This window comes from Eutrema salsugineum, unplaced genomic scaffold (genome assembly GCF_000478725.1).
Source record: "Eutrema salsugineum unplaced genomic scaffold, Eutsalg1_0 scaffold_21, whole genome shotgun sequence".
NCBI classification, from domain to species: Eukaryota; Viridiplantae; Streptophyta; class Magnoliopsida; order Brassicales; family Brassicaceae; genus Eutrema; species Eutrema salsugineum.
In genome coordinates this window covers 2,056,833-2,068,015 of record NW_006256821.1, presented here as the reverse complement: position 1 = coordinate 2,068,015, position 11,183 = coordinate 2,056,833, and the positions used below count along the sequence as shown (strand labels likewise).

General features: G+C 45.6%; 1 non-coding gene across 1 annotated transcript; it reads right to left on the bottom strand.

Annotated features, from left to right (window-relative positions):
• Positions 1–473: 473 nt before the first annotated feature.
• On the bottom strand, positions 474–580 carry LOC112086252. The gene has a single exon (XR_002899374.1). It is a non-coding gene; the product is annotated as a small nucleolar RNA R71 (small nucleolar RNA).
• Positions 581–11,183: the final 10,603 nt, after the last annotated feature.

The window sequence follows — 11,183 nt, the reverse complement described above, 5'->3', positions numbered from 1 at the left end:
AAAGAAACGAACGGCTTGCTCAGCAAAACCAACACCAAGCGAATAGAAATGAGCAACAAGCCCATCATGTTCATCCGCCACCGCCACAAGTACAGAGACAACATCCTCCAATCTGTGTTGGAGAAAATGACCGAGCTAATGCGCACCAATACCGAGCTGGGATTCAAGCTCCACCAGTTCAAAACAACAACTTTGAAGTTAAAGCTTCCCTGCTCAATATGGTGCAAAACTCAAAGTTCCACGGACTGGCTGGAGAAGACCCTCTCGAGCATCTAGATCAATTTGATCGGGTTTGCGACTTAACCAAGATAAATGGCGTCTCCGAAGATACCTTCAAGCTATGCTTGTTCCCTTTCAGCCTCGGTGATAAAGCACACCAGTGGGAAAAGAATATACCGAGGGGTTCTATACAAACCTGGGAGCAATGTAAACTGGCGTTCTTATCAAAGTTCTTTTCCACATCACGCACAGCTAAGCTCAGGAATCAGATCTCAAGTTTCACGCAGCACAGCAACAAGAGCTTTAGTGAAGCTTGGGAACGGTTCAGGAGCTATACTAACCAATGCCCACACCACGGCTTCTCAGAGGCATCCCTCTTGAGTACTTTATACCGAGGTGCACTCCCCAAGATCAGAAACCAACTCGAGACAGCCTCAAATGGAAATTTTCTTAGGAAAGAGATCAATGCGGCAATGGAATTAGCCGAAAACCTAGCCATGTCTAATGACACATATGGAGAGGACTTTGATAGAGCAAACCGTACAGAGGGATCTAGTGATGAACAGCGTATGAAAAAAGATATAAGAGAGCTTCAGAGCAAGCATGACAAGGTTTTGATGGCGACTCAAAAGCCAATACACTTTGTAGGGGAGTTTGATGAGCCAGGGCCAAGTTTTGACAATGTTAATGAAGATGGTCTAACACAAGAAGAGCTGAATTACATAGGGAATCAGCAGAGGTATCAGCGGTTTAACAACTACAACAGTAACCCAAACCTCTCATACAGAAACCCGAATGTAGCTAACCCTCAAGATCAAGTGTACCCTGCTCAACAACAACAACAAAGCTATGCTCAAAAGGCTCCTTTTCAGAATACCTTCCAGCCCAAGCAACAGTTCAGTGGGCAACAACACGGCTACACTCAGCAGAATCAAGCGGCTCAAGGTAACAACTTCACCAACCAACCGCAGCAACACAAGTTTCCACCAGGGTTCAATCCGCAGCCGATTGGTAATCAGCAACAGATTCAGGGACCGGGTCAGAATCAGATGGGGAACGACGTCTGTGGGATATTACAGCAACTGTTACAGGGCCAGCAAAGGGTTGAGAGCCAGCACGCGACAATGCAGCAAGATATCAGGGAGCTTAAGCAAAACCAGGCATCTACATCATCAAGAGGCCCGGCTCTACCAGGTAAACCGGAGCCGAACCCTAAAGAGTATGTGAACGCCATCACATTGAGGAGCGGTAAGGAATTACAAACTCCAACGCCTAAAACAAAGCTCATTGAGGCCAATGAGCAACTAGAGGGGGAGGCAGCCTCAGATGATGCGCACAAAGAAGAGGTCTCAGAGAAGGAACCGATCAAGGACAAAGGAAAAGAGGTGGAAAAGACAACCGAGCTTGAAAAGCCCTATGTTCCACCACCACCTTATCAACCCAAGATACCATTCCCAGGGCGTTTCAAAAAGAAAATCCTAGACAAAGCCAAGGCGGTCTTTGAGAAACACTTGGAGAACACGCAACTAACCTTACCCATCATAGATGCTTTCTTAGCTATACCCCAGCTTGGAAAGTTTCTAAAGGATGCGATCCTCAACAAGACAAAGGAGCTCCAGGGCATGGTGATACTGAGTCATGAGTGCAGCGCAATAATACAAAGGAGATCTGTACCAAGGAAGCTATCCGATCCGGGCAGCTTCACTTTGTCGTGTGCCTTAGGTCACCTGAAGTTCTCAAACTGTTTATGTGACCTGGGAGCTTCTGTGAGCTTAATGCCTTACACGGTGGCCAAGAGATTGGGATACAAAAGCTACAAGCCGGCCAAGATCTCTCTTGTATTAGCTGATAGATCGGTTAGATTACCGGTGGGGTTGCTTGAGGATCTACCTTTGAGGATCGGTGAGATAGAAATCCCCACGGACTTCATAGTTCTTGAGATGGACGAGGAACCATTGGACCCTATCATCCTAGGCCGACCGTTCTTAGCAACCGCAGGAGCCATAATAGATGTGAGAGGAGGAATGATCGAACTACACATCGGTTCCGAGACTATGAAGTTCAATGTGAAGGAGATGATGAAGAAACCGACCATTGGAGGTCAGGTTTTCTACGTGGAAGTAATGGAGGAGATGGCTGATGAGCTCCTTGAAGAGTTAAACGCAGAGGATCCGTTACAAGTGGTCTTGACACGTGAACAAGGCGAGCACGGGTACTTGAACGAGGAAAGCGAGGTGTACAAGCGTCTTTTGGACCAACCGAGGGAACTTGGAGCTGAGGCGAGGTTTTTGGAGCTCAGGAAGAGTGGCCTCGACATCTTAGACAGCGAGGGATCCACGGGAACAGAAGAGACACCTCGGGATATCATGGCCGTGACAACTCATACCGAGGAAGATGGTAAACCGCGCGAGAATGAAGCAAAGGCCGAGGAAGCTGTTCCAGGCCAATGCAGCTTTGATGCCGATTGGAACGAGGCAGACGCACCCTCTGTTGAGCTAAAGCCTCTACCAACAGGGCTCAGGTATGCGTTCTTAGGTCTGAACTCTACTTTTCCTGTGATCATAAACGATAGCTTGCTTGAACATGAAGAACGTGCATTGCTTAATGAAATAAGGAAATTCAGGAGAGCCATAGGGTATTCCTTGGCTGACATTAGAGGGATCTCTCCTGATATATGCACCCACAGGATCCACCTAGAGGACCAAGCCATGTCCTCTATTGAGCACCAACGTCGCCTTAACCCGAACCTTAAAGAGGTGGTTAAGAAGGAGATACTAAAGCTCCTTGAGGCAGGGATAATATATCCAATCTCTGACTCTCGGTGGGTATCTCCTGTGCACGTTGTGCCCAAGAAAGGTGGGATCACGGTGGTGAAAAACGATAAGGATGAACTCATAGCCCAAAGAACTATAACCGGCCATCGCATGTGCATTGACTATAGGAAATTGAATTCTGCATCAAGAAAAGATCATTTTCCTTTACCATTCATTGATCAAATGCTTGAACGGTTAGCTAATCATCCTTATTTCTGTTTTCTCGATGGATACTCGGGGTTCTTTCAAATACCTATAGACCCCCGAGATCAAGAGAAAACCACATTCACCTGCCCTTATGGCATTTATGCTTATAGAAGAATGCCATTCGGTTTGTGCAATGCACCGGCCACTTTTCAAAGATGTATGATGCACATTTTCTCTGATCTAATTGAAGAGAAAGTTGAGGTGTTTATGGATGATTTCTCCGTATACGGCTCCTCTTTCTCCGAATGTCTTGCTAATCTTTCTCAGGTTCTAAAACGATGTGAGGAGCATAGGCTTGTCTTGAACTGGGAGAAGTGTCATTTCATGGTCCAAGAAGGCATTGTCTTGGGACACAAGGTATCAGAGAAAGGCATCGAGGTGGATAAGGCCAAGATCGAGGTTATGGTGAACTTACAAGCCCCGAATTCTGTGAAAGGAATAAGAAGCTTCCTTGGCCACGCTGGGTTCTATAGACGGTTCATCAAGGATTTCTCCAAGATAGCCAGGCCCTTGACCAGGTTATTGTGCAAAGAAGTAGATTTCAACTTTGATGAAGAATGTGAGGAAGCGTTCAAGAGAATCAAGGAGGCTTTGATCAGTGCACCGATTGTACAAGCCCCTGATTGGTCTTTACTATTTGAAGTGATGACCGATGCATCTGATTATGCCGTGGGAGCTGTCTTGGGGCAGAAGAAAGATAAGAAGCTCCACGTGATTCACTACGCCAGCCGCACCTTAGACTCGGCTCAAGAAAATTATGCCACCATCGAGAAGGTAATGCTTGCCATTGTGTTTGCATTTGACAAATTCAGGAGTTATCTAGTGGGATCAAAGGTCACGGTTTACACAGATCACGCGGCCTTGAGGTACCTGATGTCTAAGAAGGACGCTAAGCCGAGGCTTTTGAGATGGGTCTTATTGCTCCAAGAGTTTGATATGGAGATACTTGACAAGAAAGGCATTGAAAACGGAGCCGCAGATCACCTCTCCAGGTTGAGGATTGAAGAACAGGTTCCAATTGATGACGCACTGCCAGAGGAGACCCTTATGCTAGTCAGGTCTTACCTAGAAGTGGAGGAAGCCAACACGATCAAAGAAAGAAGCCTTCCATGGTTCGCGGATCTTGTGAACTACTTGTCTTGCGGTTTAGAGCCACCGGATCTTGACACTTATCAGAGGAAAAAGTTCTTTAGAGATGTGATGAGGTAGTATAGGGATGAGCCGTACCTTTACGTGCTTAACAAGGACCATCTTTATAGGCGATGCTTGGCCGAAGAAGAGATCCATCCGGTGCTACAAGAATGCCACAGCTCATCGTATGGTGGTCATTTAGGTGCGTTCAAGACAGTTGCCAAGGTTCTACAAAGCGGTTTCTGGTGGCCGACCATGTTCAAAGACGCCCAAGAAGTGGTCTCGAGGTGTGAAGCCTGTCAAAGGCACGGAAACATATCCAAAAGGAATGAAATGCCCCAAAACCCAATCTTTGAAGTGGAGGTCTTCGACTGTTGGGGCATTGACTTCATGGGCCCCTTTGTAAACTCATATGGGAATCAATATATCCTTGTAGCAGTGGATTATGTGAGTAAATGGGTTGAAGCGGTTGCATCTCCGACCAACGATTCAAAAGTGGTGGTAAAACTCTTCAAGAGTATCATCTTCCCACGGTTTGGAGTACCAACAGTAGTCATCAGTGATGGGGGAAGCCATTTCATCAACAAGACCCTTGAGAGTCTTTTGAAGAAGCATGGAGTAAAGCACAAAGTGGCCACCCCTTATCATCCGCAAACCAGCGGCCAAGTGGAGGTTTCCAACCGTCAGATAAAGGCCATTTTGGAAAGGACCGTGAACTCATCCAGAAAGGATTGGAGCAAGAAACTTGACGATGCTCTGTGGGCTTACAGAACCGCCTACAAGACCCCCATTGGGACTTCACCATTTAACTTGCTCTATGGGAAAAACTGTCATCTACCGGTTGAGTTGGAATACAAGGCCTTGTGGGCAGTGAAACTTCTGAACTTTGACATCAAGACCGCACAAGAGAAGAGGGTTTTACAGCTTCATGAGCTTGAGGAGATCCGGTTAGATGCCTTTGAGAGCTCTAAGATCTACAAAGAAAGAACCAAGGCGCTTCATGACAAGAAGATACACAAGAGAGAGTTCAAAGAAGGGGACCAAGTTCTGTTGTTTAACTCAAGACTTAAGCTGTTCCCTGGGAAGCTGAGGTCTAGGTGGTTCGGTCCATTCACAATTCTTGAAGTAAGACCCTATGGAGCCGTGGTTTTGAAAGGAAAAGATGGACAAGGTTTTGTGGTTAACGGCCAGAGGGTAAAGCATTACTTGGCATCAGAAACAAGGGAGGGAGCTACCTCAGTTCCTCTACTTGAACCAGAATCAGCCTGAAAAGGTATGAAAAGTCAAACTTAGCGACGTTAAACAAAGTGCTCTTGGGAGACACCCCAAGCTTACCCATGTACATATTTCGTTTTTCATCTCCTTTTTCTTTTTATTTGAAGCTTTTTGAAGGGTTTGTTAAGTGTTTCAGGAGTTAGACAGTGAACCTTGAGGGTGAAAGTAAGGGACAGCTTGAAAGAGACGCGGCCTGATGAATTAAGTCGAAGAGCATACATAGCCTCGGTATCGACCCTCAGTATATTTATACCACGGTCATCTTTTACCGAGTGAAAGCCTGAGAACCTCAGCTTGATCCCTCGACTTAATTTCATCATGGTCGTGTCTGAGAAGTGCTGTGGTAAAATAACTAAGTGTGGGGGGAGGCTCACGGTGTAAACACCTCGGTATAAATATACCGAGGGGCGATGTTCACTCAAAACGGTCAAAACCCTTGATCCGAGGCCGCGACCAGTTTACACCAAGGCCAGCCAGTTTAAACCCCCAGCACCAAGTGTTCTTTGTTAAAACAAGTGACCTCGGCATGATACCCTCGTGGTGGAGCATGCCGAGGTGCCCGGTTTCAAGAACGATCAAAAACAAGAGCACTTGGAACACTTAGGTCGAAGAAGAAGGTTTGCGCGGTCTAAAGAAAAGACTTGAAGGCCACGAAGAATTACTCGTTAACATAAGCTTAAAACACTCGGCTTGGCGCCCTCGGGGTGGAACAAGCTGAGGCCGCTCATGTTAACACAAGAGAAATCACTCTAGACCGTACAGCCCACGTCATTCACATGTCGCGCCCATTTGAAGGCTTGCGCGGTAATTTGAATTTGAACGCCCGGTCAAGATGGTTTTTGGCGCGGTCAACGGTCGCAGCTGGAGGAGAAGGGGGGACCAGTCCCACTACAGTCCAAACGCCAGCTGGAAAGCGCGCTCCAGCACATACCAGCCTCCATACCGAGCTAAAACGCAGAGTTTGCCTTTTTCTCTCTTTTCTCTGCATTTCACGAACACAACTCACTCATTTCTCGTTCATTTTGCGTGATTCCAAGCGTTCTAGACTCGTTAGGGTGTTGTCTACTCTGCATAAGCATCTCATTCAGCTTAAATCTTGGATTCCCAAAGGTATTTGCATCTTAAAGAACTCATCTTTTTCCTTCATTCTTTGCGAGCTTAAATGTTTGTAAAATATGGAATCGATTCTTTTAGAGTATATCAGCCTTTGGGAACAATTTTATAAATTACACCATGGTAGACAACACACGAAAAACCGGTCTTTGCATTAAATATCACTTGCTCTCTAGTTTTTAAAATTCTTAAGAAAAATGTGCTTGGAATCGGTCTTGATGATGATTTGTGTGTTTGAGCTGAAATGTCTAGATAACTTGTCTCTAATCGGTTGTTCTAGCTTATTCTTACTTTCCTTGATGTTTGAAAAAGCTATGAATATCGGTTCTGCTAGAGAAAAAGTTTTGTACTTGCCAATCTTGAGATAAATGTGCTTAACGATGTACTTTGCTCTGACGGTTTCTTTGAGAATCTCCCTTGCAGATGACCGGAGACCGAACCGTTCCTACCCACAAAAAAAACAGAATTGCGGGCCAGAAGAGAGTTTTGAAGGGTAAAGCCGTTGCCGTGCCACGTAGTGGAGAGACCAGCAAGAAAACCTCGATGCGACCCGATGACGAGCCAACCCCCAAATGAGCAAGAAATACTGAGCTCACTCTGGCACCAGCTCTCGAGTCAAAGAGGAACGGGAAGAAGGCAGCTGTGGGATCTGATGACGAAGAGCCCGGAGCCTTAGTACCTTATGTGGACAACGGTGACAAAAAGTCCAAGAAAGAACCAAAGCCCGAGCCCGAGGATGAACACTTCCCAACTACTGAGGAATACTTGGACCACTTTAACTCAATCAGAGTGGCTCAAGGTCGATTCCCTGACTTGGAGTTGCTGAGGAAACTCGAGATACTTGATGACGTGACTCTCATTTTTGAGAATATGGGATTGGCAAAGTTCTTTGAGATGAGCGATGTTGCCTATGAAGGGATTACACAGCAGTTTCTTGCAACCTTGGAGGTCATCATCTACCCCAAGAGAGATCCAAAGCGTTTACATGGCAAAGGATTCGGCCACATTGAGTTTGAAATGGATAGCGTGCACTACAAGGTCAGTTTCAAGGAGCTTGATGAAATCTTTGGGTTTGAAAGGAATGGAAGCTCGCTTGACAAGTTTGTGTACCCTCGTGATGAGTTGGCCGCCTTGTGGGAAACAATATCTTTTGGACCTTACCTCGGAGGCAAGAGCAAGACAAGCTGCATAAGGAACCCTGCGATCAGATACACCAACCGCGTCTTAGCATCAACATTCTTCTCGACCTTTAACCCTGGTGTTATTCACACGGCCGAGCTTGAACTGTTGGGACTCAGACTGAAGCCGTTCATCACTCAAATGAAGAACAAGAAAGGGTTCCAAGGACCGCTGCATGTACCATCATTGGGTGCATTCTTTGCCATTCAAATGCTCACTTATCGGCACAATGTATGGTGCGACCGCAAGAAGCGAGGAGCGAGAAGACTTCAGAACGGTTGGATAGTCACCAAGATCCTGAGGGCTCAAGGGTTTATATTCCCTGATTCACCAAAGAAGCCGAATCTCATTGATGAGTTATACCTAAGCAAAAGTGGTTTCTTCGGAGGCAAGTCAGGAGACAAATGGGTTTACAACTTCACCCTACTGCATAGAGACGGCACACAGGTTCTCCTGCCTAACCGAAGCCTCACCATGCTCGACAAGCAGTGTAATGTCTCATTCTACGTTCTCAAAGATCAACTGTATAACCCAGCTTTCGACCCACCCACACGCAAATGCACCAAGGCAGCACCTAGCAAACCCGAGAACACTAAGAGCCCGGAAGGTTGTGATAACGAAGAGCAGAGACACTATGAGAGAAGGATTGGAGCAGGCCGCTATCACTTTGATGTGCAAGTGTGGGGTGAGCCTGAATACCACACCAAGAAGCTGTACTCGCGAGTAAACACCCTCCAAAAGTGGTGTAAGTGGCAAGACAAAACCATCCACGCATTGGTGGATTGTGTGAGGCATTTGAAGAAGAAGGTAAAGCAGCTCACGAGGCCATCCTCACCGGATAAGAACTCAGCGACCTCAACCGCACCGATTACAGAGGAAGGAGTTGGAGAAAGCTCAAACGCGAGGAACCCGGATTTTCCACCAGGCAAAGAAGACTGGATCGACCCAGCCACGACTTTCCTGCCTGAACCCTCAGAAAGCAGCCCACCACGTCAGCCTACTCCCTCATGCTCCACATCGAATCCCTCGCACTACTTGGGATCCGACCTCTCCGACTAAGGTATCGACTTCAACCCTTGTACATATGCATCTTGTATATATCATCTTGCATTCGTTCAGTTTGTCTTTTCACTTCTCTCACACGCTTTTCTAACACAAGGGACTGTGTTATCTAAGTGTGGGGGAGGAGCTTTGTGTTTTCTGATCTGGTTTTCTTTGCTCTTATTTGACTTTTGCATTCTTGAGTCTCATTTAGCTTAATACATATGATAAATTACATCATTCTAGTTGCATCTCGCATTCTAAGATCGAGTCTAGCTGCATCATGTAGGATTGCATCAGTGCAAGGAGCAATGATAGATTTTTTCCTAGAGAGAGTAAATCACTTGAGAACTTGAACTAAATATGCTTGTGAAACTCATTCTGTGCTTGTAAAGCTTGAAACGATTTGAATCTGAGAAACAAGTTTGAATTATACTCAACTCTAGCTAAGTGATAACCTTGAACTTGAAATGTAAATATCTTTTGATGCATTGCTTGAATAGGCTTGTGGACACCGATATACATACTTGAGCTAGAATCGTTGTTTTTACCACTCTACTTCCTTAGCTCAAGTAGCTGAATCCGCATCATGGATCAGTTCCCTCACCTTGAACCCATCTTTCTTTCAAGCCAATGTTTGTGTGTGAATTGTAAGGCCACCTTGGACTGAACTTGGCAGAAAGTGTTAGGTTTAGAGCGACAAGGGCATGGCTCATTGAGTGATATGTTCCAACATCAAGGAACCAAGAGTATTGGTGAGAAATAAGTGTGGGGGAAAAGACTTGTTGGTGAGTGGAAAAAGGTGAGCTGAGTGGAAAAGTAAGAGTGGAAATAGCTAGGGGAATGAATGAAAATGAATTAAGTCTTGGATGTGAAAAGATAAGCTCTGAAATGAAAAGAAGCCAAAGGCTCAAGTGTTCTGAAATAAAAATGAAAGAGGCTATACGCTATGAAAGAAAAGAGCTGTGTGAATAAGCAAAAACCAAGGCTTGAAAATAAAAGAAAAAGGCGAATCCCCTAGTGAAAAGAAAACGATTGTGAAGAGTGAGGATTCTGAGAGGGTGAGCAAGTGAGAAACGCTTTGAGTGGAGTGTGGGGTGTGATGAGTCTTGCCCTTGTATGCATCGGTTGCTTTTTACCTTTAGCATTCTGCCGAAGTTTGGTCGTTCATAGAGAGATCCCTGTTGCATTGTACCCGCTTGAATATTGATGAGATCATTTTTATCTCATGACCTTACCCTAGCCAAGCCAGCCTATTTGAACATTGCATCATTTGATTCACCGGTTACGAACTTAACGAATGTGAAAGAGTTGAATGTGATAATGGCTTGTGGAGATTCCGTGCTTTAGTTGGAAAATATCTGAGTATAGCTTTGCATTGCATATTTGAGCATGAATCCGAGTTCTCTTTGTGATCACTTCTCTCTAAAAAGGAAATATGAGCTCCATCTGCATTACAATCTCTCTCTCTCTTTTGTTCTCTTCGCTTGAGGACAAGCAAAGGACAAGTGTGGGGGAGTTGATATGTCTATATTTTACATCATTTAGAGTGCATTTTAGAGTCCTCATCAGATGTTTTCCCATGTAGATTGAGTCTTTAGGCATGAAAATAGGATTTAGGGCTTGCATTAGGTCCCAAAGAGTTTTGCATGTTTTGAAGTCTTTATCAGGTGCTTTGGAAGTCATTCGGAGCTTAAGAAGAGGAGCAGAGAAGAAAACGGTGAAGAAAAGGGTCAAAAATGGTGAAAACCGCTTGAAGGAATTTCTCGGCCAAATCGCGTACTGGCTGGTCGGAAACCTCGGCCAAAATGTTTACCGGACGCTCATAACCGGCCAAAAACCGTACTGATCGGCCAGAATTGAGTATCGCGTGCAAAAATACCACGGGGCAAGTTTTTGACCGAGGCAAGGATTTTCACGACCAAAAAGCTTACCGCGGTACACAGCCCTCGGCTATTTTCCTTACCGCGGGAAGTTTTTTACGACCAAAAGTTGCCCTTGCGCGTGCAATTCAAAGATCAGCAATCCGGGGAACCTTCCGGTCCGAATCAGTTGGCGGGGTCTTCATCAAAGTTGGATACAATCAAGCAAAGATCCCAGAACGATCGGAATCATCACATTCGGACCAGTGGAGAGAAAGATACAGCTTCCGGAAGATGCACCAGCATTACGCGCATCCGAGAACCAAACGGCGGAGTCCAAAGA